Raw genomic sequence first — 6,784 nt, forward strand, 5'->3', positions numbered from 1 at the left:
TCTGGACATTTCTGAAAGTATTATAAACTATGTCACAGTAGAGGTGCCCGAAGGTCTCAACAGCCTTCTTGTGCTTGCTTGTGAACACCACTAAACACAGCAGTACATAATGTAGTACTGCGCCGCCTGAAGTTAGGCAAACCTGTTCAATGGGCTGTTTGCCTCCTTCATTTTAATGAATTACCTCTACGTTACTTGTTGCAGTTCCTTGATAGCTCCACTTCTGGCTCTTCTTACTCTGACGGCACTGGAAAGTCTTTGGACGGCTGCGAGCATTTTCCATTAGTAACATATGAACCAATTAATTGTGTCTTGCCTTCGATTGATCAACCCATTCTTAGTAAGGGTCAAAAATGTCTGATGGGTATTGCTCTTGCCATTTCTTCAGGAATTTGTACAGCAGATTTAGCCAAACATGAACCAGGGCAACTCAACGTGTCCCGCTGATTGACAACAGCGAACAGGGTCTTACGAGTGTATGTTCTCACAACGTAATCTTCGCACAGCCTAAACACCATAGTGGTTTTCATTATGAGGGTGTATGTTCCATTTTGGTTTCTTATCAAAGTCCAATCAAAGTTTCAATTAAGGATGAAACTCGACAGGTTCACCAATTCATTGTGACCTCTAGATGTGTGGACAAAACTCACCTCGACATGATCGACCCTGTGATTTCGCGAAATGCTTTCTTCGCGTCTCCAGAAAACATTCTGATTGGGATGCTAACAGACGGAAGAGCACACATTCGAATACTTGCAGTTCGAAGAGTTATAAAAGCCAGAGCCAGAGAAGTTGAAGGAACAGGTGAAGCTGATAGTTTTCGCAAATTCAGCATTTCTAAAATAAATTTTAAAGTTAAGGACTACATTGACCTGATCGACTGGCAGACAACCGAAGTGAACCCACCACCAATCTTGAATGACGCAAAAATCCGAAGATCTGCAAACCATGCTGGAAGAAGAGGTTCCAACTGAATGGTCATTCGCTGACTCCCCATGCTACGCTCAATTATGGAAAGAACTGTACAACTAGTTACGGAGATCTCCAGGAAAATTTGCTGTCATGAAAACGGTAACGGCTTAATTCAGGCTACCTTGAAATTCAGAATGAGAATGCCATCATTCAGGTTCAAGGGTCAGTATAAAATGTGAATTGTGAAACTTTCGCGAACATTTTTTACAAATCCAAAATTGACAGTCCATAAGTTTCATAATGCATACCTTTATTTTTCTGTTTGTTAAATTATGAACAATAAACATTCTAATATGTCAGGTATTTGTGTATGAGTGAAACATTAAATTTTGAAGCCTGATAACTGTGTAGTTATAAAATGTTGCTGCCTTACTTGAAACAAATGAGTTATTGTGATTGAAAGAATATGCTTCATGTGCTAGTAAGAAAAAACATGTAAGTTAAGGCTAACAACCAGAAGAGAAAATATTATTCCAGGGTTCTGAAGCTTTTTATAGTAGTTAAATATATGTAAACGCAACTTTTCGTTACTACTATGAAAGATACTGTGATAAAAATATAGTATTAAAAAAAACTGTTTTGAATTTTTCAAGGAATTTCAAAATTTTTCACCCCCTGCCAGAACATAAGATATCATTCTAAGGATTTGAAATCTCACACAGATAATACCTACATGCAGGCACAACTTTTCCGCACTACCGCAAAGGAGTCCTCAAACTTTCGAATTTTTCGACCCCCATGCAGAATTCGAAATGGTCCAAGAAAAATTCAGAAGCGGTTTTGATGTCTTTATCTGACATATGTGTATTATTATTATTATTATTATTATTATTATTATTATTATTATTATTATTATTATTATTATTATTATTATTATTATTATTATTAGTAGTAGTAGTAGTAGTAGTAGTAGTAGGTATTCTGCCTGTTGACAGGTCCTATGCCTAACAGGAGATTCTTCTTCTCCTTTAGACTAGTGTCTAGAAATGTGCGTGTGTCAGAGTATAATTCTGTACGATTGAAAATAAAAATATAATTATTACGCAAACTGTAATTTTAATAAGTAGCAGTGTCATGTCGTTACGTGAAGGAGTTTGACGTGATGCTTTCAGAATGAGTATTGAAACTGGAACGCTTAATTGATTGCAGAAAGAGCATACGTTCTACCCGCATGAAAGTATTTGTGAATGCTCTGATTATATAGGATTATCAGTGAATGCACACAATCTTCTTTTAAAATAATGTAGCTTAAATTTTAATCATTTTTAAAGTTTTATGTAAGAAAGCGAGAGCACCCGAGAAAATTTAAGGCTGCGATATTATCAAGCACAAAACTGGAATCGAACAAGGGAGTTCTCATACCTGAGATAAGCGTTACGTCACCAAACTAACGTTTTCTCGTTTTAGTTTGAGTACACTTGAAAATTGTCTCCGGATTTGGATGAAAAAATATTACATACGACCAAAATATAGATTTTGAACCAGTTCCAAAGAAAATACTTTTCCTTTAAATATTTTCTTTTTCTCCTTTAAAGAGCATATGCTATTCTATGAGAATGTTTTGTTCTTAGAATGTTCTTTCCTAGTAAGCACACGATTATTATGTAAAGTGCTTGTTAAAAACAGAAACCATTCATCTTCTAGAAAAGAAAAGAAAATGTGCCACTATACATTTATGTGATACAATGGAGTTTCTAATCCTTCTTTCTTCTTAGGAGAGGTCACAAATAAAAGTATTATGATTACTCTCCTTGAGGTGGTTAATTATTTTCTCTTCTGTCCTTGATAAAGTCAGATATTTCATATTTTGGAATCAAGTCACACATTCATTGTGGTATTATTCCATTTTAATACTCCACGGGAAGGCGAGAAACTTTAGCTATCTAGCTAATTTGGAAAAATTCATACAATGATTGTAAGTTTAACAAGTTAAATATGAGAACCATGTGGCTTGTACTAATTGCAAACAGAGTTGGTATTTCTTTATAGAAAATCATTATTTTTTATGTTTATGCACAAGTTCTTAATAAATAGTACATGCTACACAAGATCTACATGCACTTTTATGTACTTGATATGTATACCTGTGTGTACAAATGAGTTTTTCCAACAGTCTTCTAAAGAAATTGAAGTACCGTTACTTGTTTTCAAGTAATCAAACATATGCAATCAAGACATCGGTAATGGACTGTGTTGACGGAGATATAACTTCTACACTGTAAACTATTACGGTCACATTTACTGACCGATTACCGTCAATTCTATCTGAAAATCGATTACCTTAAAATTTACGGTATCAGTGTTAAATTATGGTAATAGGTCATAAATGCGGGCTTTTTATGGCCTATGACCATAAATTTTACAGTAATACAGTAATCGGTTGGCAGGCAGAATTGACGGTAATCGGTCAGTAAATGTGACCGTAATTGTTTACAGTGTAGTTTGTTAGTTGTTTTGAGTGTGAACCTATAGCTTAAAATGATACCTAAACTACATGGATTCCCATTGGTAATCTAATTTGGGACTCCCATGCCGAAGGCATATACTTCTAGTATATTAAGAACTCATATCCTGTAATCAACAAACTCTGATATCAATGTAGAAGAAACATCTTTACTGTTTGAGGATAAACCAGTAGAACAATGAAAAACGTTACAATCTAACTTAGTTTGGTACATGAATTAAGTATGGTAGCCGTAGATCCAGATTTCAGCTTTGTAAAGAAAAGTGAAAATTGTTATAGAAACTTTATTGCTAAGAAACTAATAGATCATTCAAAAGCTTCAAAGAACAAGACAAAACTTTTACCCTTTGTTACGATCCGTGGGATAAATTTTCCCAATACATCAGGGTTACTTTCTCTTTCACTTCTTGTTGATATCGTATCTTCCTGTGTTTACGCATCTCTAATGGGAACCAATGGAGAAGAACTTATACACAGACTCTGGATCAGAAGATCACCTAAACAAAATCCCATGGTCTTTAGTGTATGTGGAATATCGAAATCTGATGTGTTTACTGTGAAAATCCTAGATCTGGATTATCTCCAGGGTAGAATGGTCACTGCAGTGAGTCTTCACTGGCTGAGAAATATTCAAAAAAGCATGGATGGATAATTGAGGTTACTTGTTGATCATGGTTGAAGATATGTAGAGAACGGTTTGTATTAAGGTGACTTTCTATTTATTATTTTTTCTTGGCTTCAGAATTTGGAAACACCCTGTATAATATATTGTTGCATTTACAGAATTTCAAAATATGTATCAAATGCTTTTTTCCACCACCATTTTCCCATTATCCATACTACATCCCATTATCCAATCTCCACTCTCACTTGTTTGTGAAAAGATAATCAAAAACAGGCTCTTTCAATTTGTTGCTCCATTTATAAACTCCTCACAACACGGCTTTTTGCCAGGAAAATCTTGTCTTACTAATTTATCAGTTCTTCTGTCCGATGCTGTGGACAGCATTTCAGAAAATTCTCAACTCGACATTTCGTATTTAGACCTGTCTAAGGCTTTCGATTCTCTTCCACACCATCTTCTTCTATACAAACTCAGTTCTAGATTCAATATACATGGTAAATTACTTAGTCTTCTAGAAACATATCTCAGAAATAGGACACAACGAGTTTCATTTTCAGGTTACTTTTCTGACTTTATTCCCGTAACTTCTGGAGTTCCTCAAGGTAGTGTTCTGGGTCCACTTCTATTTTTATTATACATGGACGATCTGCCTTCTTTGTTCACAAATAGCTCTACCAATATTCTTCTATTTGCTGATGATTGCAAACTCTACAGACAAGTTAATTCAGAGTACGATGCTCTTGCGATTCTTCTCAACTGGTGTAACTCTTGGGTACTTAGTTTAAACCTCGAAGAATATGCTTCTCTTTCAATTTCTCTAAAAAAATAAAAAAATAAAAAGGAACCTATCAACCACATCTGCAAAATTGGTAATCAGAACATAAATCCTGTCACCTGTTTCAGAGATCTTGGTGTTATCATTGACAGTAAGCTTACTTTTGCGGATCATATAAGCACAATATCTTGCACTGCTATAAGAAAACTAGGACTCCTTTATCGCTTCACTGACATAAAAAATCATAATTTCTTAAGCTTGTTCTATAAGTCATATGTTACTCCCACTATTGAGTACTGTTCATTTATCTGATCTATGGCCTGCCCTACTCATCTGCAAAAATTAAATTCTGTAATTAATTTCTTTTTAGCCATTGCATCCTAGTACATCACCTCCGAACACTTCCAAAAAATGATGTTTTAACATTTCTCAATATCGAACCTCCCCTAGTGAGAAACAAAATTTCTGACCTAATATTTTTGCATAAAATTGTAAATGGCCATATATCATGTGAACAGTTATTAAGTCAGATCAATTTTCGCGTACCCGCTAGAACAACACGGTCTAATGATCTCTTTTACACTCGAGCTGCGAGAATTAATATTATCCAAAGGTCCCTTCTAAACCGAATTGTTAGCACGTATATTCAGTTACCAGAAACTGTAGACGTTTTTTTCAAATGAGCATACCTTCAGATCATCTATAAATAAACTATCTTTGTGATGTTGCCATTGTACTGTACCATCTTGATTTCAAATTGTTATTCTATTGTTATGTTACATAATTGTTAAAATGTTTCAGTGTAAAATGGCCTAGTGCTGTATCTGAAACCTATTAGAAATAAACAAACAAATACTACGTATGCGGAAAATATTGAGCTCGATGTTTTCCTTCCGGGAATCAGCTCGCAATCTTGTGTACTGAAGGAAGACACATGCGTTAACCACTACAGCAGCGAGAAGTCACAAGAATTCGCTACATGAATGGATTGCAAACTTTCTTCTCATTATGTTCTACCTTTTGGCGATGACTGGAGTTTAATGCATTCTTGCCATAGCTTTTTCTTATTTCTTTTCTTCCTTTGGATTCTTAATGGATTGATGTGGTTAATTTATGACATGTTGGTGGCCCGTATCTATGGTAAAAATGTTACAAAACCTTTTAGTAGGAAAATATCATTGTACGGTGACTTACTTCGCAGTGAGCAAATCTTGAGAGCGATACTGATAGGTAGTTATTCTAAGGTTCCTATCAGTTCTGGGAGTACCCATAAGCGATTATTATAATGGCTTAATTAAATACCCTACATTTAATAAAATTACATATTTGTATGATTTTTAAAGTTAATCCCCTATAGTTCGCTTTGGAAGGCATATCAATGTATTAATATGTGACTATTTCTTTAATACAGGTACAGATAATTTAACATTAACTGAGAATCGTATCTAAAGTACCGCGGAAACAGAACGTCAGGCAGGGGAAAGTGTGGCTCTTACCAAGTCGAAAACCATTATCTACTACAGGTGGCTAGATTTCAGCATACGGGTGGCCCCGCGTAACGTAGTCGCTCACGCTCTCGCCTTTGGTGCGAACGATCCTGGGTTCGATTCCCGGTGGGGGCACTCGGTCGAAAAAGTTTAAACGGTTTTTCAGGCCAGCCACGCTGAATGAGGTTTTCCTCATTCACACCAGGCAAATGCCGGGGTGGTACCTATCTTATAGGTCCCAGGCCGTTTCCTTCCTACCCCAATCCTTTCTTCCTTTCCTTTCCCCGGAAAGTGTGCTCACCGAGGGACGTCATCCCTCAAACGTGACGGGCTAAATCGCCATAGATGCTGAAAACCCAGAAATCTAAATCCTAAATCCCTAAATCCTAGATTTCAGCATACGAATGTTATGTAAAATACTTGAGAGTTTGAGTTTATGTGATTTACGTCATTATCCAACA

This window comes from Thermobia domestica, chromosome 2 (assembly GCF_964235325.1).
Source record: "Thermobia domestica chromosome 2, izTheDome1.hap1.1, whole genome shotgun sequence".
In the NCBI taxonomy this organism is placed as follows: Eukaryota; Metazoa; Arthropoda; class Insecta; order Zygentoma; family Lepismatidae; genus Thermobia; species Thermobia domestica.